General features: G+C 40.7%; 1 protein-coding gene across 1 annotated transcript in view; it reads left to right on the top strand.

The window, feature by feature from the left end:
• Window positions 1–315: 315 nt before the first annotated feature.
• Window positions 316–26,116, top strand: part of TANC1 (tetratricopeptide repeat, ankyrin repeat and coiled-coil containing 1) — a 147,178-nt gene continuing 121,377 nt past the window's right edge. Inside the window, exon 1 of the mRNA XM_063116498.1 lies at window positions 316–437. The gene's annotated coding sequence lies outside the window, so the exon portion shown is untranslated. The remainder of the gene's footprint in view (window positions 438–26,116) is intronic.

Below are 26,116 nucleotides of genomic sequence, written 5' to 3'. Positions count from 1 at the left end.
CCGGAACTTTGGCCACTCAGGGGGAGGTGGGGGAGCCGGCGGCGGCGGCGGCGGCAGGAACCGGGAAGAAAAGGAACGGGGTTGCCACGGTGAGCTGGCCGCGCCCAGTGGGGCTTGGCTTGAGCTTCGGAGGCTAAGCCCAGCCCAGCCCAGCCCAGCCGTCCAGACCAGACACGGAGGGGTTGGGGGAGCTGTGAGACATCAGTTGCAACCTGGGAGCTCCCTCCCGTCCCCTCCCCCAGCGTGAGCCTGGCTGTTCAGGGAAAGGCGGCCTGAGGGAGAAATGCAGAAGGCGGGGACTGTTGCTGCTTGCTTCCAATGAGCTCATCCTGCTTGCCTTGCCTGGCTGGCTGGCGCTGCTGGAAGAGTCCCGCTTGGGACACACACCGAGAAACCCCGAAGCGCCTTTGAGGCGCTGCTGGACTCCCAGCAAGGCGGTAAGTGTGCCCGCTCTCACGGGGTGGCGGCGGCGGCGGCGGCGCTTCCCCCACCTCGCTTGCACCCCCATTCGCACGCCCTGGGTCTCCCGGGCCGGCGTTTTGCAGGGACTCTTCAAAAATATGTGCGTTTTCTTTTCTTTTTAAAAGGAAGATTGGAAGAAACAAACTACGAGCGGAAGTTTTTGCCTAGGCAATATGTATGGGCATGTCTGCAGAGGAGCCTCGGCTTCCTGCTGTACAGTTTCTCCTCAGCAATGAGCCCTAAGGGGTGCGGTGGGTGGGTGAGGAGGAGATGGGTGTGCCTGAGGTGGGGGAAAGGCAGTTCTAGAGTCGTATGGTGTCGAGTTCGGTCGTGGGTACAGGGGACTGGCATAGACGAGGCTCCCAAGGGCCTAGGGGAGGGTGGGGGTGCAGGGGGGGGGGCTGGAGCCATGCAGTCTACTTTCCACTCTGGAGCAAGGAGAAGTGCCTGGTTTCTTCGGATTACGTTACACGTACTGGGTTTACATTACAGCCAACGATCTGGGGGCGAGGGGGGAGATATTGTCAGGAGGCCTAGAATAAAGTGGGTGCCTTGAAAACCTCGGGTTGTATGGGGTGGCTTAACTCATAAAACACGTTGCTAGATCTGGGGGAGCGTGTGCACCCATGTTTTAAAGGACAGGAACCGGGGTTTAATGTGTGAAATGGCACTCTGAGTTTTGAGGTGATCCAACATGGTCCCTTTGCACATGTTGCTTTTCATAAATGGCTACAATTTCTGTATAGGTGAACTGGATGCAATTATGTGTGATAGATTCACATGTGTCCTTTTGCTATGTGTACTAATGGGGAAAGTAGATGTGCCTGTTAATTGTGCAAGATGGGGTGAGTGTGTGTGTTACTGAATACTTGAGTGATGTCCATGTTAGAAAATCATGATGTGTGAAACGTCTGTGAGAGAGTTTGTAAGTATGGCTTCATTCTGTCCAGGATCCAGCATTGGATGTGCAAAGAATTAATGAATTTATTTATTTATTTATTTATTTTTATTTATTTATTACATTTTTATACCGCCCAATAGCCGGAGCTCTCTGGGCGGTTCACAAAAATTAAAAACATTCAAAGTATAAAACAACAGTATAAAACCATAATATAAAATACAATATAATGAAGAGGGCTTCTGAGCATGTGCCGACGGTCTTTTCTGTCACTACTAACTACTACCCGTCCCAACACATCTGAGATTAGGGGGCAGGACTAATATCAGAAAGTGAAGCTTCTGAGTTAAACATTGGTACCAATGTCTGGACTGTACATCCCACTTGGGGATAGGAAATGGGACTGAAGTGGAGATAATGAATATATTGACTGTCCTGGAAAAATGAATATATTGACTGTCCTAGAAAAATAGACATTTGGAGGAGTCCAATCTGGCTGGCATTGGGGGAATTGCATTTGGATGTCCAAAGAAAGGAAGTGTTAAATAGCAATGCTGTTACAAAATGGGAATGTTCCAGACTTTTGTATGAGAAGATAAAAGAATTCTTTTGGCAGATGGGAAAACAGACAGATTTAGCGCCCCTTCCCCCCCGATAAGTGAAAATATTCTGTTGGCATTAAAAAAATCTGATGCAGAAATGATAGTGTTGCTTATTATGTGTAGAAATACTAGGGACAGAAATTTGCGATGCATACAAAAAAACCAATGCACTTTTTTTTTATTGAGTATCATCTATAACTAAAGAGAGGTAAAAAAATTGGTAAAGAGTCAGATAGCATATCCTTAGTTGATTTATTTCTTGACAATTAGAAGGGTTGGGTGTGACAGAGCTAGCCAGAAAAGGGTGGGGAAATCTTTTGTGACAGTATGTGAAAAAAGGAGAAATGTCTACATTAGTCACTTTCTTAGTCTAAGAACTGGTGAGTTCTTCTTCAGACCAGGTCTGATCTAGAAGGTAATCAAAACTTCTTTTGTTGTTCTTGCTGATACACTTCTGTGTTGTGGAGCTTGAGCAATTTAGGTGTGCTCTTTTGGTCTAGTTTTTGTTCTATAGATGCCCCCTTATTCACTCTTCCTTTTGACTTGTGGTACACAGTAGTTTGGATATGCAGCAGTTTAGATTAGGATATAACCAGGCCTCTGCCAGCCCCTATGATTCTTATTTGCATGGTATTTCATCTATGTCTATTGGATAGTGGAGAGCATGCAGGATATGATTTTGTACACCGGTTTAACTTTGTACTTTTTGTAAACCATTTTGAGCTATTTCTCATAATACATCACTTCCTGTTTTCTGTATCTTGCCAGAGGGAAAGGGAGAGATGGCCTTATCTGTGCAGAGAGGATTTTTATCCCAACCATTTTTTAATACAGTTGCAACAGCAGTGTTGTTAAATTCAGCTGTGAACATATACATGATGGAGCATCACAGTAGTTTAGCAGTACTAATAACACTGCTATGAATGTGAAAACTTTTCAGAACCAAAGATGTTTGCACACAGTTGATAGCAAATTAGAAAGATTTAATAATAATAATAATCCTTAGCATTTATGTTTGTACATTTTGAATGATTAAAGTATTTCACATATATTATCTCAGTAATCTTTATAAGAGCCCTGTAAGTTAGCATTAGCTCCAAATTGCAAATGAGGGGCTGAGCTGAGACAAAAAGGGTTGTTTAAGGCTTCCTAATGAGTTAATTAATGAGAGTTGAACTGGGGACTCCGTGGTTTGCACTCAATCTAAGGCTAGCTTTCAATACACAGAGGCTGGGTTTGCATGTTCATAGGGTCGAAAGAACCAATAGTTGGTTCTTTCCCCATCAATACTGGTCATGTGGCTGCATTTTACATAATTACTCATGATGTAGTGTGGGTTGCCGTGTTGTCCAAACCTGGTGCTACAACCAGAGGCTCTAGCAGGGGTGACTGTGCTTGCCCCCAAACCTCTACTATAGGTCATGGATTGTAGGGTGGATACAAAGCCACCCCTGCTCTGCTATGTGCTGGGTTCAGATGACATGTAACCCGTGCTGCATTGCAGGTATTTATGTAAAATGCGGTTGCATGACTGGCATGTGCGGGGGCGGGAAAAGAACAAATTAAGTTTTTTTTCACCCCTGCGATTGTGCAGGCCCAGCTAGAGAGTTGTCACAAGTGTCCAAGTATTAATACTTGCAAGGGATTGTTTCCCTAATTTTGAAGTATTTTGATATTCTGGAGGTGACAGACTTGACCTTGGGGAAGCTGGGGGTGGCGACAGCCGACAGAAAGCTCTGGCGTGGGCTGGTCCATGAAGTCACGAAGAGTCGGAAACGACTGAACGAATAAACAACAAAACTAATAGTGCTTTGTGTCGGGTATAATTATAGTTCCTGTAACTTATTCCTGTTGTGTATATATGATCAGTGAAAAAGTAATAGCCACTGGTGGAGTTTCCTAATATTTAAATGGATCTGATGAAAGTATATCTAAAACTGTGAGGATGAAGGAGGTGAGATGATGAGGACTCAGATTTAAATAGGGAGATTTCCCAGATTTTGAGGGTATTCGGGGGGAGGGATTTGTTTGTGTGAGTGTATTTGCCAGTTGAGTGGTATACAGATCTAATAAATAATAGTAATTGTTTTTAAACCTGCTGAATCTAAACCTCCCTGTATTTAAGTGGTACACTTAAACCTCTCTGTATTTAAGTGACCTAAAAGCAAGGTTAGCATCACCCATCCTGGCTGCTAACTCCTTACCAGCATAAACTTGCTCAAGTGGCCATACCATTTAACCAGTTTTGAAGGTGAGATAATATTTGGCCTAACACATCCCAAAGGTGTTTAGAAGCTTAAGTTGAGAAATTACAAATGGCAGCCGCTTGAAATTTAGTTTGGACACCAATGCAAAAACTGTAGACTATATACTGTGAAACCACTATGTTCCTTGTATAGCATTAAATGAAACATAGTTTGGTGCATAAACTAACCATTGATGACACTGAAAGAAATTGATATTTAAATATCCAAAACAGCTGTCAAAAGCATTGCATTTCAGTTAAAACTGTAATCTCCCTGATTAAAGCTGCGGTTTTACCCATTTACCTGGGAGTAAACCCCATGGAACTCATCTATAGGATGCCACTATAATTGTGTTGTCTTTGTTGTTGTTGTTTTCCAGTCCTTCCTGCCATGTGGCAGCAGCCAAAGTGGCACTTCAATAGTATATTTAGGAAGAAAAATTTTCCTGCTTGGCAAAAGATTTACCATTTTACTAATGGGAAAGTTGACATTTCTTTCTAATAGCAGCCTACTTTTGCTAGAAGCAAAAAAATTTGCAAATGCTAGGAAAGTACTCATTATAGTATTTATAAATATGCTTTACTCAACTATTCCATTTAAAAAGTCTTGGGAGCAGATTAGACAGTGAATATCAATTGTTTGAAGAGTTCCTCTGTCAGCCGAAATGTTTTGTTTGTGTCCTTTAAAATAAAACCCTAGCATAATATCCAGCTTGTGGTAGTAAAGGAAATAAATACGGTATCTTACATCCTTCAGAATTTCCGCTGAAGGTTTGCTTGTGATTTTAAAAATTGTTGCCAAATACATAACTACTCTGAGACTTCCTAATTGCTGTGAGTATCAGTAATGGGCAATTGGATGTCATGGTATTTATTGAAATCTGTTGTGTTATAGGAGAGCAAATGGCTAAATGTGAGAACTGCTGTCCGTATGTAGGGCAAAGCATATAACTTTGGCAGTACATATGGAGCTTTACTTTGCTTGACGTTATAAAGTGCCAGTTGTTCTGCTTTCTTGGTTTAGCTAACCACTGGAATGTCCAAATGATGATAAATTAAGTCCACTGCAGAGCCAAAGCATACTTGGTTCTTTTCCAAATTTGCTAACTTCCCATAACTGCCTGTAGGAATGAGACATTTTGTGTCTTTAACTGGAGTCCTGTACAGTTGATGCCATGGCAACTCTGAGTTGGAGGGCATGACTTTAAAGTCAGCCGAGGAATCTGTACTGAACTATATATGTTTTAAAGATGGAATTTCATGTTGTGTAAATGTATACTTCTGGATTATGTATGGCAAGCCACTTGCTAGTTAATACAACATTAGTTTTATTTTTTAAAGCTATGTTTTGAACGCTCTTCGACAGTCTACACCTAGAAAGGGGCTGGTGGGTAACTCAATTTCAGAAGATTTTCTGAAGGTGATGGCACAGTTCTGGAAGTGACCAAATGGAAAAAAGTGTGACATGACAACCATTATATTATGACTAGCAAAGTGCCTGTCGTTATCACAGTGGGGGAGGTTGTATATTGCACAGAATGTTGGTCAGGATTTATTGTCTGGGATTGTGCTCTACATACAGAGGCACTGATGCAGGTTCTCTGCCAGATCCTTCAGTGTCTTTTTTTTAAAAAATTTATTTTGAAATTTCAACAAAACCAAAAAAGAGAAAGGGAAAAATATACATACACAGATTTGTATATGTGCCATCAATGAATACACAGAAATGCATAAGAAAATGCAACTTTCTAGCAATTATACATAAGTTTCAACAAAAGCTGACCAGATACCAAGATACTGACCAGATACTGGGCGGTTTTGTGAACTGCCCAGAGAGCTTCGGCTATTGGGCGGTATAAAAATGTAATAAATAAATACCCAAGTAAGTCTACACACCACCCAATCAAATATGGAAAGCTTTGTAAGGTCCTCATTATTTTATTTTTTATTTATTGATTGATTACATTTTTATACCGCCCAATAGCCGAAGCTCTCTGGGCGGTCCTCAATCTGTTTCATTATAAGAAGTGAGCATTCATCTTTCAAATTTTGTAATATCAATGTTTTAGCTGCCAAAAGGGCACAGAAAATCCATTTACACTGACTATTTGTTAATTTCCAAGAAGCAGATAAACTATTTAAAAGAGCGTGTACATCAGCAAATACTAAAGGCAGTACAATATTTATCCATATAATAACCTCCCAAGCAAAAACAAGTACTGGACATTTCCAAAACATACATTTTAAAGAAGCATTAATTGCATTGCACCACCAGTGATTAGCGAAATTAGATAACCCCTTATTAAAGAGCCATTTTTGCTGAATAAAGTGCAGCCGAAGATCCTTAGACAAGGTACATATATAGATGCTGAAGCGGTGATCCATTGATTAGGCAAAAAGGGGACCATCTAGTTACCTATTCCATTCCTGCTTAGAATGCTGTATTGTGTATTTATTCAGCAATAACAAGTATTTATAGACGTGGTTCACTTTGCCTAGACAACCTCAACAAGTACTTGTAATAATGGCAGAGATGTTGATGCTATAAAGCCAGCAGTGCCAAACCTAGATCCCTCAATGTCAGGCACAGAGGGCAAATTTTGTCCTCTTTTCCACAGTGTAATCAGGTATAGTATTTCCCCACCACCACATTCATAAGTGTGAATGACATCATTTGCTCATAGTTTATTACTAATAGAAAACCCATTCTCCAAGTACCAGTACAAGCCATCCATACACAAGAAGCAGATATTAGCAGACTCGGGGGAGCTCCAGGTTTGCAAAAGAGGGGAGGAAGGCCACATGCTCAGTGGCCACAGGACTTTAAGTGTCTCTTCAGGGTGGTGTGTGTGTGTGAATGTTGAAAACCAGTGAGGAGAAGGGAAAAATAGAATTTGTTAAGCTTGAAAAAGGCATGGCCAGCTGGCTGGTATTTTCCACACTGCAACATTTTGTTGTGGGCCCTATTTGTTATTTAATTTGTATGTCACTTTTCCACAGGAATTTATTTCACTTCTATATAGTGCAATAGCTCAAGCAATTTGGGCAGTTCACAACTATGCACAAAATCACAAGATATTAAAATACAATATAAAATTTCATTATACAAAATTTAAAACAATTTAAACATCTAAAAACAATTTAAGTAAAATACTAGATCTTTAAAGATAGTTTACATAAATGCCCCATTATATGTCCTTAGAATAGAGGGCAGTCTTAACCTGGCGCCCTAAAGATGATAGTGTTGGTGCCAGGTGAGCTTCAGTGGGGTGGTGGCACTTGGAGAAAAGTCTCAGCTGTTGATTGTTGTGTCTGGGTAGATTCAGGTCAGGAGACAGGCTCCGTTAGGTATTGTGGTCCCGAGCTGTATAAGGCTTTATAGGTTAAAACCAGGACCTTAATCGAGCTCAGAAACATGCAGGCAGCCAATGCAAGAGGGCTAGTATTGGTGTTAAATGCCCAGACCTGGTCCCAGTTATTAATCTGTCTTTCAGATATCTCAGCTTGGCTGCTTCATCGTCGCTTGAAGCTTAACATGGCAAAGACTGAATTGCTTGTTTTTCCTCCTAAACCTTCTCCTCATCTCTCATTCTCTCTTACTGTCAATGATGTTACGCTTACTCCGGTCAAGGAAGCTCGTAGCCTTGGCTTTATCTTCGACTCCTCGCTCTCCTTTATTCCTCATATTGAGGCAGTAGCTAAATCTTGTCGATTTTTCCTGTATAATATTGCCAGGATTCGATCATTTTTGTCTGTCTCTTCTGCCAAGACGCTTGTTCATGCACTGGTTATTTCACGGTTGGACTACTGCAACCTTCTTCTCTCTGGCCTTCCTTCTTCTCACATCAGTCCGTTGGTTTCTGTTCACCACTCTGCCGCAAAGATCATCTTCTTAGCTCGCCGCTCCGACCATGTTACTCCGCTTCTGAAATCTCTTCATTGGCTTCCAATTCACTTCAGAATCCAATATAAACTTCTCCTGTTAACCTTCAAAGCTTTTCACGGTCTAGCTCCTTCCTATCTCTCCTCTCTCATCTCACACTATTGCCCCGCTCGTGCTCTTCGCTCCTCTGATGCCATGTTTCTCGCCTGCCCAAGGGCCTCTACTTCCCTTGCTCGGCTTCGTCCATTTTCGTCTGCTGCCCCTTACGCCTGGAACACTCTTCCAGAACATTTGAGAACTACAAGTTCAACCACAGCTTTTAAAGCTCAACTAAAAACTTTTCTTTTTCCTAAAGCTTTTAAAACTTGATGTTGTGCAGACTTCTACTGTTACTTTCTACTGTTAGTTTTTCCCTACCCTGTGCCTGCTTACCCTACCCTGTACCTGTTTGCATTCTCTTCCCCTCCTTATTGTTTTACTATGATTTTATTAGATTGTAAGCCTATGCGGCAGGGTCTTGCTATTTACTGTTTTACTCTGTACAGCACCATGTACATTGATGGTGCTATATAAATAATAATAATAATAATAATGGTGCATTTTTCACAAGTTGCAGTATTTGAACAGGCTTCAAGGACAACTCCACATAGAGTGTATTGCAGTAATCTAATTTGGAGGTTACCAAAGCATAAATTCCTGAAACCAGGTTATCGATGGCTCCAGGAGAACCTCCAAGCTACGAACTTGCTCCTTCAGGGGAAGTGTATCCCCATCGAAAACGGGCTGAGTATCCTCCATCTGGTCCAAAGAACTACCCACTAACAGCATCTCAGTCTTCTCTAGATTGAACTTCAGTTTATTAGCCTTCATCCAGTCCATTATCACAGCCAGGCATTGATTTAGCACTTCCACAACCTCACCTGATGAAGATGAGAAGGAGACTTGCATATCATCAGCATACTGATGGCAACACACCCCAAAACACTGAATGACCCCACTCAGCAGTTTCATATAGACGTTGGACAGCATGGGGTACAAAACTGACCCCTGAGGAACTCTGCTGCAGAATCCATGGGGCTGAGCATTATTCCCCAAGCACCATCCTCTGCAGCTAGCCATCCAAGTAGGAGCAGAACCACTGCAGTGCCTTGTATAAGAGAAAGTTAACCTTTAATCCTAGCCATGCTGGGGTAGGAGTATCTGCTGTAAACATGAGCAATGAGGGAGAAGGATCATGTCCGCCAAACTATTCAGCTATATGTTAGGCTATAGATTTTATCCACCCCCAGAAAAGAGATGGTGGTGGTGGCAGAGGCCGTCTCATAGGATTGCCTCGCGAGTCATTGCTTGCAATGTTATACAGAAAGCTGATCCTTGTAGAGATCTCCATATGGTGTATGGTATTGCATGATTGTTTTTGTACGTAAGGATTCCGTGATCTAAACATTAAATAATTATAATATACTTTGAAAGGTGCAACAGTAAAGCTGCAATCATAAACCCATTTACCTGGGAGTAAACCTTATTGAATTCAATAAGACTTACTTCTGAGTAGGCATCTAAAAGTATGCCAGTGATGGAGGAAGGAGGGGTTATAGTCTAGAACCTTAAATGACTGATGACACAAAGTGTTTGTGACAGGGAATCTGATCTGTGCTATTTCAGCAAATACCATCTTTCTCCTTTCATCTGCTTATCTCTGAATTTTATTGTCGCACTGTACATTAACATTGTTTGGTCTGATTTTCTCTTTCATGGCTTTATAAAGACAAATTCTGGAAATCTTGCTTTAAAATTTTAGGCTTCTGCAGTGAATCGATAAATAACCCAAAATAAGTTGTGTCTTTAATTGTAAATATTGCTTTTCACGTGCATAGATTAAACCTATTCTCTGGGACTACATTACATAAAATACATAAAACGTTATAAATGATTTGATGTTGCTATAATCGTGTGCGTAGCATTTTGTGTAGCTTACAAGTGCTTGACTTTAACTGGATTTCGTTCTCATGTGCAGTTTATCATTTACATACTCAAGAGCTTCACTGAAAGAAATTAAGACTACATGAGATATCCTAAAATACCCCTTCCTTTGACATAGCTTTCTGGGGGAAATGAACTACAATGCCAAAGGTAATTTTGATACTGACTTTTGTCAAATCAAATAGCATCTGATAAAGAAGACTGTTGTGGGAGAAGGAAGTATACATATTTCAAACATGGTAAAAGGCACAAATATTCCAAACATGCTGTTGTCAGTGCATTTAATTTTAGAAACTAAAGTATTAACATTTTTCATACAGATGTTCTTGTACAGCGTGAACTATAGTTCTTAAATTTAGTCATTACATTTTGGTTAGGGGAAGATTATACTGCTAAATTAAGTGTGATAATTATGCTCATTTCAGGTTTTGTTTTACATGGATGTCACATCCTCTGGAGATCCATAATAGATTATCTCTGGTGCTCTTCTCATAGATTTTATGAACAAAAATCATGCATGTACATGTGTGTATAATCTACATATGTATACATGTGCGTACGCGCACACACAGATTCATAGAGCTGCTCATCTTCCAATATGCTATGCCAGTATAGAAATGCAATAAATGAATAAATAAATAAATAAATATTTGCTAGCAATGCCCTGCTGCATTCTACGTAGAACAAACAGGCCAGTCTCTATGCAAAAGAATAAAAGGGCACAAATTTCACAATGTTTAGAAACAAAGGGAGAGACATTTCAAACCTTGCCCCCCTAGATACTCTAGGTGGGTTTTACGATCATGGAGGCAAAATAAACCATGGTGGCTTATTTTTCCTTCCTGTGTGTGCTGATTGCGAGCTGCCTAATTACCATAATTACATAATTACCCTTGACACGTGTGGATTGTCATAACATTCGAACCCGGTGAGGGTGGCTAGCTGGTGTGGTTTACAAACCATCCTGAAACTCATTGTTTGTTCTAGAGTTTCAAAGGTGGTTTGTGAACCATCCCAGCCACCCACCCTCACCAGGTTTGGACATCATGATGACCTGTACTCGGCAAGGGTAATTATGCTAATTAGGTGGCTCGCAAGGGCACATGTGGAGAGAAAATAAGCCACCATGGCTTATTTTCCCTCTGTGCTTCTGCAAACCCGGGTCAATACCTTTTATTACATTATCGTATTTTAAACCAGTTTATTTTTTAAGGGATGCTTAATATAACTGAAATTAATAAAGACATCTTTCTTTTTTATATATAAAAAACCACCCATCAGAGAAAGAACCGACTTCTCTATTTTATAAATGATTTCTTGCTTGGATGTAATTCTTAGTCACTTCTCTGGCTTCCTTTGACAAGTATTTACAAGCCTAATTTGGCCGGTTAGGAGCTTATGTATTTGAAGGGAGAGGTTTGTAAGCCATAGTCACCTTGGAAGGAGTGATGAGTATATTGTATACTAAAGGTACATCTACGTACATTTCACTTACATTTTAGGCTGGAATATGCTCATGGTGCTTTCAGTCCATGTGCTCCGGGTATTCACCCCATGTTTTATTCCTCACCCGTAGGGAAGATTTTTGGGGCCAGCGTAGGCCATGTAGTCTGCATGGCCAGCATTTTTGTTCTCAACATGTGTGCCTTGGACCTAGAGGTTGTTTTCCTTACAGTGCCAGATGGGGAACACTGGCAGCAGTCACGATGTCCCCTTAAAATACATCTGCAAAGTATTCTTTGCTACTGTATTTGGCTATCATCCACCTGTTGCTCTTTTTCCAACATTGATGACGTTGTGTTTGTTTTTCTTTGCTAGAAAAGCTCAACAGAAGTACTACATAGCTGAGCTTTCTAGGCTCATTCTGCTCTGGCTTTTCTCCATTAGTTCTTTTCTACAAGGGTGTTCTGAAGGCGCCTGTTTCTGGCTGCATATGAGCAAGCACTTTTAAACTGCTATATTATTCCTGAAAGGCAAATAATACATCTATCGCTATAGAATTTTGGCTTCTTGAGTAAAAAAAAAAATCTGCTGAAAGATTTCCAAGTATCTTTGGAAAAAGTGTCTTAAAGGCAGAGAAGGAAGGACTAACACCCCACATTCATTCTAGAAATTCACTAACAAGCTGTCCCTCAGCAGTTCTACTAGAAAGCCAGGCAGTACCAAGCAAACTGCAAAGTCAGAACCTTCCACCACTGAGACACCACAAGTAGGATTGATGTTTGCAAGTTTGGGGGAGTTGTACTAGCCTCCACACCAAGTGAAACTTGGTTCGAGTTGGTATTCCCCTCCTCCATGACATCAGTTCAAATAACAAAGACTAAGTTTACATCAGTGCACTTTAATATCTTATTTCACTATCTTTCAGCCAAGTAGGAGTTGGAATGTTTGCAAACATGTTTTTTATTTGACAGTGTTTTGCTAGAATATGGGCTGGATTCAGATTTGGTCATACTTAGAGTAGACCCATTGAAATAAATGGGACTAACTTAAATCCCAATGATTTCAAGGATGCTTTTTCCAAGTATGAAATCTGAATGTAACCCTATACTTCTTGTTTATATATGGATTTCAGAGAGAATATCCATAGAAAAAGAGAATAGGTGGCTAAGCACGGGGGAAAGCTGGTTGCCCAAATCTGATACATGGAGTTATAAAATTGTCTCCGTTAGTAGTTCCTTGGAAAGGGCTTGACTGCTGACAAATACTTACTCTGCAAATGACACTGAGAGCAAAACTACATGCTGGCATTGATTACATAGGAGGACATAGCTCTCTCTACTCCAAAATATGCATGCAGGGCAAGGAAGTTTAATCCTTCTCTTCCCACCATTTTCTTCCTGAAATCTCTCCCCCCCCTTGTACCCATGTTGCTATTTTTTAAAATAAAGGAAATAAAAAGCTTCCATTGGGAACGAAAGTGGCTGGGGAGGGAAGGATTAAAACTTGCTCCATGTGTTTGGTGGTCCTGATCTGGATTGGAGCCCTGCACTCTTCCTTTGAAGTAAATAAAAAGCAGAGGGGGAACATAACAAATGCAATGTGTAATTTGACCCTGTGGTTCAGAAGCTGGAGGGTGTCTGCCATTGGTCTACTTCTGAGGAGGATGAGAATCAAAAGGATCAGAGATGTGGTCATGGATTGGCTGGAGGTCAGGCAACAGATCAGGCAGACAAGGATCAGAGTCAGGAGATGTGGTCAAAAACTCCCAGGGCAATGCACTTGGTGTCAGCTGCTGCTTGGTGAGCCGAGACTGAGGAGATGGCTTGGCCGTAACAGCCTTAGAGAGCCTGGCATATCCAAATTGGCTTGCAGAGTTAACTGTAACACTATTAAAGCCGGAAGGTCAACTGACTCTTCAGGCTGGAACTGCAGCGTAGTGGGCACATTTGATCCATAAAGCCTAGTTTGTGCCTCACCTTCTGAGGAGCCAAAGTGGAAGATATAAGGCTCTGCAGACTGCCTTCTCCCTCCCTCCTTATATAATAGGAGCAAAAAGGGTATCCTTAATATATTTTGGAATCTTGTTCTGCAGCACCTTTTGAATTGCTTTGGTTGGCTCCCCAGTCAATTGAGTGTGTACATCAGGACATGCCCCATAATCCTCTGCTCATGTAATTATATGATATATCTGATATTTGGGTTAATTATGCAGCGTAATCCTTTAGTGCTCTCAGTTTAGCTGGGGAAGAGTCAAGGTGGAAATGAGGGTGGCAATGGATTGTGGGAAGGGGGGGGGAATCAGACCGATCTGAGCTTTCCCTCCCTATTTCTGGGTCTTCCTTCTGTTCAGGCCACCCTGTAGAGCTTTTGAAAAATAGGAAAATGTCCTGTCTCGACAATGGCATTCTGTGAAATAGTTGCTTGTTCTGAGTCTTCTGTTTGCACATCTACAGTCAGCAAGAATGTGGATGGAATTACAAGGGCCTCTCATTTCCCACACGGTGTTGATCTTCATTAGATTGAAACATTTTGCATTGTTATATGTCATCCAGTGGCAAATTTCCCCATGCTGTGCTACATGGTGGTATTTTAGCATATGACATGATTCCTGCAGACGAGTAATGTCGCTTTAATTTTTTTTTTATTAGTGTGGTGCCCACTGCAATTTGTCAATGGACTATTTTAAAATGATTTTAAAAGGCTACTTTAAGTTGGTTTATTGCAATCTGAAGAGAGACATGTGCATTCTTCTGTCTGATCTTTTGACTCTGTACTTTGGATTTTGGATGTGTTAATAATTTGCCTAAGGAACAGTGCTGCTTTTACATTACTTGAAGTGAAAGTGTGATTTAAACATACTGTGATGCTCCTGTCAGGGACTTATTCAGAAGAACTGTGTATAAATACACTTAGTTTTACATTCAATACAGATTTAAGTTGCATCTTCAGCTTTCCTATAATGAGTAATGTTTCACATTAGTCAAACACATGGTGTGTGTGTGTGGGTGAGATATGTATGATAGAGGTGGCAAGCACATATATGTTGGAGCTAATATGAGGTAACCCTAATTTCATTGATGTTTATTAGTTGGCTGAAGTGTGAAGATGTCTGTATTCAATATCAAGTAGAGCAAGCAAACAGAACTTGAGAAATTCTGATAAAATGGACTACGATAGTTAAAAAATACATTCTGGAGTTTTATTTAACTAGCAAGATAAAGGAAGTTTCTCTCTGTGTTGGTTGTTTTAAAAAAATAGAAATCTTACAGGAGCAAAGCTAAAACACGTTAGTAAGCCCAGAAATGCCCTTACAGAGAGGTGTGTTTGCATAGAATTGTATGTGAATGAGAACTCTGTAGCTGGAGGTAGTCTGTTGGGAACTATATTTGCTTTTAGTATAGTTGTGAAACATTTTGTGTGGCATACCTTTTTGCCTCCCATTCATGTAAAAAAAAAAAGTAGGGGAGGGGGAAACATTCACATAAAACTCTCAGTTTAAATGCACTGCACAATATTGGTCTGAATTTTATTCTACATACCAGCTGTGAAAAGCTTTTAATTACTAAAAATCTGGAAACTTGCTGGTTTTGATTAGGTATAACTTACTCCAGCTTTGTCTTATTTGCTTTGAATTCTAAAACATCTCCGAATCTGAAGTTTTAGCATTTTGCCTTTGGCTAAAATAAAAACTTAATAGACATTTGAAACAAAACAGCTTAGAGAACATCAAAGTTATCAGATGGTAGGAGTTGAACTTTTCATGGTGGATCCAATTCTTCCCCTTACCCTTTTCACTTCAGCTTAAGATAAATCTTAATATGAAAAAGGAACTCCCTCTCAAAAATGGTTAGGGGTAGCTTTCATACATTTGAAAAGTCACTCAAAAATGTGGTTTGCTTCAGATAGTGAGCCATTTCAGACAATGGCTGGGTTCACACAATATGTTAATCCACAGTGGGTTATTGTGTTGTCTGAATGCAGCACGTTTTCTTCAGGGTGTGTTAACGTGTTGTCTGAACACAGCACATTTTTCACAGGGTGGCTTGTTAGCCATACAGTGTGGTTTATTTTCTTGAACAAACAACCTTGAGAGTTCATGGCCTGTTGTTGGGTTGTTCAGGGTGGTTAAGAAGCCACACCCTGCAGAAAACGTGCTGCGTTCAGACAACATGGTATCCCACGGTTCAACAACAACCCACACTGGGTGGGTTAGCATGTTGTGTGAACCCACCCATAATCTTTGGCCTGATCCATCCCATAGAATGCAGCAAGGTCACAGTTATTTTCAACCCCACTGTTTATGAGAGGATCACATGTCTGAAATCACCCCATGCACATAAAATCCAACATTCATAGGCTTTAATCACACAGTCAGTTTTCTGGAAAATTCAGGTACACAATCGTGTGTTTGAGGCCTACCTAAGGGCATTTCATTTTCCCTTTGTAGACTAACTTCAGATGTACAGAAGAAGGGCTGGGATGCCTAGTCAGAGGGGAAGACAGGTGTAATATTACTCTTACATAGTACACTGGATCAGCCCAAAGGTATCACCTAAACTAGCCTCCAGATATGTCTACATTGGCAGGTGAAGCAGGTGTGTTCTGAGACGACGAATATAGCTTGAAGAGCAGGTTCAAGTGCTTTCAGGTAGCCAAACCTGTATGATAACACTTAACTCCTTTCTCTTGTTAGTCATGTTACTTATTTTTAAAAAGTATTATGGGTTAAGTTATGTAAACCTTCAACTCTTACTGCTCTCGAAAACCTGGGGAAATTTTTATTTTGAACAGTTTGACTGGCCGAAGGAATAGTATGCAAATTACTTAGCAAGGATAAATAAATACAATCTGAAACCTTCTCCTGTTTGGTATAGATTAAAGCACACACTACTTTAAAGATCTCCAAAATCTGTGTTGCTGTAACAAAAAAATGTTTTGTGAACCAAAAAAATGTGCAAGCTTTAAAGATTTCCAGATATCTCCATCAGGAAAGATGTTATAAAATCCAGGTTGTGTGGGGATAGGGGCATGGGGAGGTGATTAGATAGTGTAGTCACATTGGGTTGCTTTGCATGACACAACAGCCCACCCACAGTGAGGCTGTGGTGTATGGAGGATGTGTGGCCACCATTTTGCATATCCACCCTCTGCTTGGGGTTGCTGTGTTGCACAAACCTGGTGAAAATAGGTAATGTGGATGTTAAACAAACCTTGCATAACCCTAGAACAGACTATGGGTTAATGGGTTATGCAAAGGTTGCTTAACTTACACTTGCTGGGTTTGCATGACAACACCTGGGGGGGGGGTTTGATGCCTGTGAGGCCTGTGGCTTGTCGTGGGTTAAAAAACCCATGGCGTACCATGAGGTGTGAACCAGGTCATTCTCTACAGGCCCAAGGTGTAGTGTGGAAGGAGGAGTCTTCACATCAGCAGGTTATGTGATGGTTGCAGGAAAGTCCTGCTTCCCTAGATTACGCTGGGAAGAAGTGTGTGGGGAGAAATGTTGGATCCTCCATTTGGGGAATATAAAGTCTAGCTATTTTCGGTCATGTTTTCCATTCTGGTTGAAGCACATGGTGTCCTTTTGCCAGTGGACCACGAAGAGAAATTAAGCAGTTTTTATATTGACAAAGTGGGGATAATTTTATTCTAGGTGGCTTCTGGCAGTATAAAATCCATAAGAATGTAGTGCCATGCTGGATCAGACCAAGGGTCCATCTAGTCCAGCACTCTGTTCACACAGTGGCCAACCAGCCATAGGCCAGGGATGAACAAGCAGGACATGGTGCAACAGCATCCTCCTGCCCATGTTCCCCAGCAACTGGTGCACACAGGCTTATAATATGCCTCGAATACTGGAGATCGCACACAACCATCAAGGCTAGTAGCCATTGATAGCCTTTGCCTCCAGGAATTTATCCAACCCCCTTTTAATGCATCCAGATTGGTGGCCATCACTACATCTTGTGGTAGTGAGTTCCATGTATTGGTTTAGGCTGGTCTGGCTGTCAAAACACTGTTGTACTCTGAATAGTTCAATCCCATATCATCTCAAGACTATTAAGGTCTGAACCGTGAAAGGTCACTGTAAACTCAAGACTCCCTTCTCATGGCAGCTCTGGCCCATATCTGGCTGCCGATATTGGCATTGGAAGGAATGTGTTCAGCATAATTCAGAGCTAAATATCTTATCAAGGAGACATGGAACCAAACTGAGGGGTAGAGGGCTTTGGTTGCTGTCATGTTGAGACTCAGGCCTTTACTGTATTATTCTCATGTTATGCCGCTTGGTTTCAATTTTCAACAATTACAGTGTCTCTTAATTCAGTTGGTTTGCATATTTGTTAATTACCATAAACTGTGGTTAAACTTGAGACAGTACATTGTGTACCTATTTTAAAAAGGATTCAGTCCTAGAAAAAATGAATATAAAGAAACCTAGGGCTTCATTCTGCTCGACAGTTCTGTCATGCACACCCACATGTCAGCTGGATTGTCATTTTCCCATCTGAGCTGTGAGAAAGCTACTTTGCCACCAGTGGCTGATTTACAGCACAATCCTATGCATGACTACTCGGACTTAAGTCCAATTGAGTTCAGTGGGACTTATTCCCAGGTAAGTGGGAGAAGACCCTATTAAAATGGGGCTTACTTCTGAGTAGACATGTGTAGGATTGCACTGCCAGTGCCTTATTACTGGTAGTGTGCTGCTTCTTTTCCAGTTCCATTGGAAGATGAGAGATGAAAATGTGAGTTCACAGGTGAGATATGAAACTGGGGAGAGCAACTGTATCTTATAAAGGAAATTTTCTCAGCCTCAACAGCCTCAACAGGGTTGTTGTGAGAATAAAATGGAAAGGAAGAGAATCATGTACACCATTTTGGGCTCCTTGGAGTAAAAGGTGGGATATAAATGTAATCAATAAATAATAATAAGTAAGAATGGCAGTACATTAAGAGAAGTGGGCTGTCTGGGGTAGGGAATCCTACAGCTATGGCACCACCTCATAGAAGGCCTTGCATCTTATAGCCTTCATACTTGCCAGGTCACTCCATAATAAGTTTGGTATCATCTGTGATTTAACCATGGGTGAGAAAGACAACCTGGCATATGTTACTGAGACCGGAGTAGGTGAGCTGACCTGACACAGATATGCTCAGCTAGTTTGTTTATTTATTTATTTATTTATTTATTTATTTATTACTTTTTTATAAAGCCCAATAGCCGAAGCTCTCTGGTTACTTGGTACAGCACCAACGTAGGCCATAGGGTCAGGATGCGGGGAGTCACCGTGATCCATAGACATACCATCTTCCTCACTAGGAAACCTCTCCCTGCTGGGGCAGGCTACAAGGGTCTGTAGCCCTGATTGGGCCAAAGAGTCAGACTGTGGATGCTGTTGATGTTCTACCTGCTGTGCTGCCTAATGGCGTGGTGTTGGACAACCCCAGGACAATGGTTTGGGATGGCTTCAATATTCATGCCAAGGCAATGTGAGTGGGTCAGCTGGCCTCCTTGTCATAGCCCAACCCATATGATATACTCCTGGAGCGTGTTCAGAGGAGGGCAACCAGGATGATCAGGGGTCTGGAAACAAAGCCCTATGAAGAGAGACTGAAAGAACTGGGCATGTTTAGCCTGGAGAAGAGAAGATTGAGGGGAGACATGATAGCACTCTTCAAATACTTGAAAGGTTGTCACACAGAGGAGGGCCAGGATCTCTTCTCGATCCTCCCAGAGTGCAGGACACGGAATAATGGGCTCAAGTTACAGGAAGCCAGATTCCGGCTGGACATCAGGAAAAAATTTCTGACTGTTAGAGCAGTACGACAATGGAACCAGTTACCTTGTGGGCTCTCCCACACTAGAGGCATTCAAGAGGCAGCTGGACAACTATCTGTCAGGTATGCTTTAGGGTGGATTCCTGCATTGAGCAGGGGGTTGGACTCGATGACCTTATAGGTCCCTTCCAACTGTACTAGATTGTAAGCCTATGCGGCAGGGTCTTGCTATTTACTGTTTTACTTTGTACAGCACCATGTACATTGATGGTGCTATATAAATAAATAAATAATAATAATAATAATAATAATAATAATAATAATAATACTATTCTATCATTCTGTGATTTGGTCTTTGTCACAGGAGTGAGGAGGTGTAGTTTGGATATAGGCTGGGTTCTGGTAACCTCATTGTCATAGTCAGATCAATTTCTGGTGAAGTTTAGTTTTACAGTGTCTATTCCCCCCTATGTGGGATCCACTAAGATGGTCCACCTTCATAGATTAAGGGAATCCAGTGATTCTTGAATGCCCTGAGAGATTTTCTAGTAGATAGAGTTGGTGATTCTGTCAAAGCCCTAGTCTCGCTATGGAATGCAGAGATGTAATGGGCCAACAACATGATTGTTCCTGAGTGCCTTCTCCAAAACTGTGGAGCTTGTGTTGATCTCTAGTTCTCTGGAGAGCTCTGTGTGATGAAACAGGCTGGATGATGGCTGGTTTAGAGAACCAGTGGCATACGATGTGAGGCTGACCAAACATGTATTCGAGTGCTTAACCATTCAGCTCTAAAGTCCAGAGTATGCCCCTGTAATTTAGCCCAGAAATAAACAGATCTTTCAGTAGGGGAATATTACCCCACCCCACCCTGAAAACCTCACAAACATTAGAGTCTTTCTTTGATCTACAGATACCTTATTGCCTTTCCTGGTGCTTGGGTTCCCAATGAGCTGAGCAGTCTAGCAGCCCTGCACACCTATAAATGGCACAACCATTAATTATCCTCCACTCACCTTCTCTAGCTGTTATTGCCAAGATAACTTGATTACTTGTGACTTGGGTTTCTTATTTGAGTAGAATGTTTTGAATTGCACACTTTGGACTTATTTTGAAGGGAAAGATGTGAACTCTATCAAGAATAAAGATATGGATCTAAATATTTAAATGTCTTTCATGTTTCTATTTCTAAAGAAAAAAAATGAGACCTTTGATAGGTTTTAGTCAAAAAAATCTGCCAAGTAAAAAGACAAATATATTTCCACTGTGAGCTCCTTACTTGAAATAATTAAGCCTCCATTAGGATGGGTGAGGAGGGGGCATAGCATCTTCAAACAGACTTTCTGTTACTTGCAATAATTTGGCAGAAGGACTAGAAAAATGCTAGCTGAGACATAATGATTGCCATCTATATGCCTTTTGTACTGATGCAGTTATCTTGTTTTTATAATTTACTCTAGAGATTTACCATTCCAAATATGAATTTTTGCCTCACTGGGGCCAGGAGAAAGGGGGGGTGGGAAACAAGATGCCAATTCGCCATGCCTCTACCTTTCGTATACAGCTATGATGGTTGTCTTTCGCTTGGAAATGCTTAGTTAAGGTGTCTCACCATACCTTGTGTAAGTCATGCAAAGCACTGCAGGAAAAACAAAGAACAAGCTGTTGACAAAACAAGTGCTACTTTAATTAAAAATTTAATGTTGGTGAAATTTGCTCCATATATTTATGATCCTCTTGTTGGTCCAACAAGTAGGCTGAAATCCAAAACAACAACAATATTTAAATGCATTAGTAGGATTTCCATTTAGTAGGTTCCCCCCCCCCCCCCCATATCCCCTTTCAGCTAGAGCTTCCTAAGCTCTGTGAGCAATTTATGAATCTGCAGGAGTATGGAGGAGGGACTGAGATCATGGTCCCTGAATGATGAGAAGGCACACGTTTTTAATTTTAACTGTGGTTTTTAATAAAATTTAAGGCTTAGCATTACTTTCACTTATTCCCCGTTAAAGTTTCTCCACATAATAAACCTTCAGTTTGTCTTTAACTGTGATAGTGGCTGCTTCTTTCTAGTTCCAGTTGAAAGTAAGTTATGTGTTCACACATGCTGTGTCTCATCGAAGTGTTTGAAGTCTTGGTTTAAGTTTGTGGGGATCCTTAGTTAAAATTGGAGCTTTGTACAAAGCAGAGTCATCTATATGCAAGGCTTTATCTCAAGGGTCATAGAAAATATGAATTTGAAAAAAGGCCATGCCCCAGCTGTCTCTTTAGTATGTACAAAAAAAAAAGTTTGACCCCTCATAGAAAAATGAGGCTTTGATTTCATGTCTATAGCATTACATTTTTTATAGAATGTAAAAATCAAGTTGATGGCTTGTGTCTCTAGTTACAAGGAACAGAGAATATCTGTATCTTTAGGCAAGGAAAGATTGTGCTTAATGGGCTGATTTGATCATTCACTGGAACTTGATGAATGAGAACATTTGTAAAGAGAGAGAACTGAAGATAGATGTGTGGCTGTGCATAGTTTCATTGGGTGGGGGGATAAGCAAGGATAAGGGGAGATATTAATGTTTAGGATTGGGTAAAGAATTGTACTTATAAGTAATGCAGTCTGAAGAGAAAAGTACATTGGAATGCTTAAAACGCTTCTCACTACTAGTATTGAAAGTGTCCGTAGGTTAGAATCAAATGTGACTTCTTTATTGTAACATATGCTCCCATAAATGGCACCTTCCACCTTCAGATTCCTTTGACGATTCATCATAGCCTAAGCTGGGCTGGACTGCATCACTCACTTTGGTCTCCAAAAGAATTCAACAAGAATTTTTTAGACTGATAAAAGGCTGAAAAAAGCACAACCGCTCATCCAATAATGATTTCTCCTGGCTGTGTGTGTGTGTGTGAGAGAAAAAGTTGTCCTTATGTGGTCATAAATTTAAAAAACTACCTTCTGAATTTAAGGACAAATGCCACATGGTAAACTTACAGAAAAAATGTGGTTTTTTAGATGTTGAAATAAAGTAAATAAATGGTGCAAATATCTGTATGTTTTTCGTTAGAATTATTTTCTTGAACTCTTTCTTATAATATCTTTTGCTTTCTTAAAAAAGAGAGAAACTCTACCTCTGCTGGTGGGCCAGTTTTTTATGTGAAAAGCTGGACCAACCTACGTCCTAAAAGGTTGATCAATAGGTAGTATAATTTTTGTGGGAGGACATTTATATTATGTGAATAGTTGGCTTCATTACTCAGTCCTCCAGTTGTATATGGATCCAGCTATCTTCACCATTGTGCTTAAAATTTTTGTTGTATAAAATTCTTCCAGAGGGGAGTGGTATAATTGTTGGTTGTTTCAAAGATACCCATCATCTTGACTGGTGGTGTGTGTAATTAAGTAGATCGAGAGAACAGCAACAAACTGCTTGTCCTGCAGGATTCCTATTGCTGAGAATCAGCCTACCCAATGTTGGGATAGAGGACAGGTCTGTCTCACTGTAATAGTGCCCCCAACTGCAGGACTCCCCCCCCCAAGTGAAAAGTAAAGAAGTATGTCATGGACACTGGTGGGATACAGGTTAAGCTTACCATCTGCCTCTGATGATCACCTGCTCCTATCCAGAGTCTCATCCCTTCATTTTCAGTCTTGCCCTATCCTGTGTTCCATTTCTTGGTCATGCTTAGGGATGCACGGATTTTGTTAAATCCATTCTCTCTGTGTTTTGTGGATTGTCAGGTGTCCATCATCTGTTCATTGACTGAATTGGATATTTTTTAAACAGAATTTCGTTCTACTCATGCTATTTCAGCTAACACACACTTGTGCTCATGCAAATTAGCATGAATTCTGTTGAAAAGTGGGAAACTGGTCTGCAAGTCTGCAGAATCCACATGACTTGTAAAAAGCTGATTCACTGCAGAATCCACAGGCTGGATTTATAAAAATCTGAACTCATTTGATTTTTCTGTCCTCCCTAGTCGCACTGTATAAAATGTGATGGGATATTTTGGAACTGGCTTTTATGATTATATAGATGTTTAAATGTCTATGGAATTACATAGACCATAGAATAGTAGAGTTGGAAGGGGCCTATAAGGCCATCGAGTCCAACCCCATGAGTGGGGTGGATGATTTGTGGGAAGGGCACCTGTCTTTCCCTCTGTGTGTGATTGTATCTATCTTTCCCATCTGTGCCGTGTCCTGGAATAGTTGGACATGCACCTTTGGGTCATTGTCTTATTCTTCAAATAGGACAAAGTTGTTTTTATTCTTTGCACTCGTGAGTGTGATGGGAATACCATTGGGCATACCATCATAAGGAAAACGTAAGAGGTCTCTGCCTCAAGGAACTTACAATTAAAAGTCTGACTTTGGAGGAGAAAGAGAGGAAAAGGATGAATGCAAACAAATTGCACATGTTTAGGCTTGGTTGCAATTGGAGATAGTCAGTGCTGTGTGACTGCCAAATGTGTCCTAGTATTCCCCCCCAAACAAAAGCAGTTAGTTTGGCAATGTGCCTGAAACTAACAGCCCATAACTGAACTGGGAGAAGAACAGAGAGCTAACATTGTCCTTGGAATTAGCAGCTCATAGTTACTTTTAGAGTAGCAAAAGATTGGCTGCCACCTGGACATTCCTTTCTGTACTTTTAGTGTCTGCACGGCTATTTAAATGCTTCAGGGAGGGGCACTTCAGATATGTGTGATAGAAACTTTACTGCTTACATCTGCAGTGCAATAGAACATTTTGAGCTCACTAAAAATGAATGTGGGAGTTGGCATCCTGCATTCAGGGGGCACATACTAGTTCTCCCTTTGCTCCTGTCTTTTGGATGGGAATATGCTTGCCGCTGCATTTTTCTCTTCCTATCCCTCTGGTGCACAAAAAGACTTTTGTGTAGAAATGCTTTTAGGCTTATTTCAAAGCCCTGTTGAGGAAATACGTAATGTGGTATGAAGAAGGCCTCCACTTACTGACTGAAGATGACTACTATGCTACTGTGGCATTTTTAATGCTCTGCTATCAGAAATGATATATTGGGTCTGGATTCATTTTGAAGTTAAGAAATGCTCCATTTCTGTTAGTTAAAGCATTTATCCCTTTAATGTCATGCAGCTCCCCTTTCCTTTTTATGTGTGTGTTTTGTTGTTTTTGTTGTTTACCACTCTGCTATCTTCTATGCACATTAAATTGATGAAGATCAAAGACGACACTATTGTAACTTTGTCTTTAATCTTCTGTATCAACTAGTTGGATACCCGTTCCCTACAGAGATTAGCAGTGACAGGGTGCCACAAGTTTTTTTTTCTCCATTCAGGCAATGCAGTGAAGGGTCTGCAAGAGCATCTTCAAACAGACTTGCTGCTCCTTGCAATAATTCGGCAGAAGGACTGACAAGCTGTCATGCTATATTCAGCAGATGCGTAATACCAATGATTTAGATACGCACACACACACACTTCTGAAATTACCTGAAGTTCTCTGGGCAGTTCATTTTAAAATTAGAGAAATATTAATGTTCTTAGAAGGAACTGCACTCTTTGATTTCTCTCTCTCTCACTATGTATTTTGTATATGCCTTCCTGAAACTATTTAAAATCGTCCTGAATTTCTCTAGTAAATACAACAAAAAGACTTCTATTTTGTTGAGCACGTCAGAAAGCTGTACTTGGGGAAGCCTTAAAAATAGGGGGAAGCTGAGCACTCAGAACTGTTAAGTATATCAAAAGCAAGATTGTTCAGGGCATCTGGCACCATTGTCTACGTACCACATAAAGTTTCTGAGGCTGTCCAGGTGTCATTTCAAACTCTGTAGGCCAGCCTCTCCCGACCTACTGTTCTCCAGATGTGTTGAACTATAATTCCCATAATCTCTGCTGGAGATGGTAGGAATTGTAGTCTAACACATCTGGAGGGCAGCAGGGCGGGAGAGGTTGCTGTTGGCAGCAAGACCCCAGCACCTCTTATAGAGATAATGTGAGTATAACCAGGGAGAGTATCTGAGAAAACTATTACTTGGCTGTCTAGAAGACCTTGGCATGCTGTGCATTCTAATGCATCATCTATATATACTCCGTTGAAATGCTATAAAAGATGCTATATAGATGCTATAAAAACATAAGGCGTGCAGCACTGTCATCATCGCAATATTAGCTACATTTGAGTGTTACTTTTTCTGTGGAATCAGCCTGTGTTAGGGCTACCTTAATTGCCCTCTAGATACTGTACATCAAAGATGGTAATGGAGTTCAGGAGAGGAGCAAGGCTCCATTTTCAAATTTTATTGGAGAAAAATGCAGCCACTTAAGCTTTTTCACCATTAACAATTGACGGCAACACATTTGTGGTAGACAGAAGGTCCATGTCCAGAGGTTTTGGACTTCAACTCCCAGAAGCCCCTGCCAGCATGGCTAATAGTCATGAATGCTGGGAATTGAAGTCCAAAACATCTGGAGATCTGCTTTCTGCCACCCGTGACCTAAGAAGTAACTCTTGGCTCTTCAGTTTATTTATTTATTTATTAAATTTATTTACCGCCCCATAGCCAAAGCTCTCTGGGCACTTTAGAAAAGTTAAAAACAGTTAACATTAAAAAGTATACTAAATTTAAAACCATCAAAAATATAAAAACAACAGTATAAAAACAACAGTTGAAGTCCTAGCAACAGAAAAATATTAGGTTAGACCCAGAGACTAATGACTTATTTACGTCCTATTGATTTCAGTGGGTCTACTCCACTCTATTAAGAATTTATTTTATATATCTCTTTTATAGCAGGAATGCATTATACCTATTTTATAGATTTTTTTAAAAATGCT

Source organism: Elgaria multicarinata, chromosome 2 (genome assembly GCF_023053635.1).
Source record: "Elgaria multicarinata webbii isolate HBS135686 ecotype San Diego chromosome 2, rElgMul1.1.pri, whole genome shotgun sequence".
Taxonomy (NCBI): Eukaryota; Metazoa; Chordata; class Lepidosauria; order Squamata; family Anguidae; genus Elgaria; species Elgaria multicarinata.
Note: the sequence above shows the minus strand (reverse complement) of the source record. Positions and strands in the feature narration are given on the sequence as shown.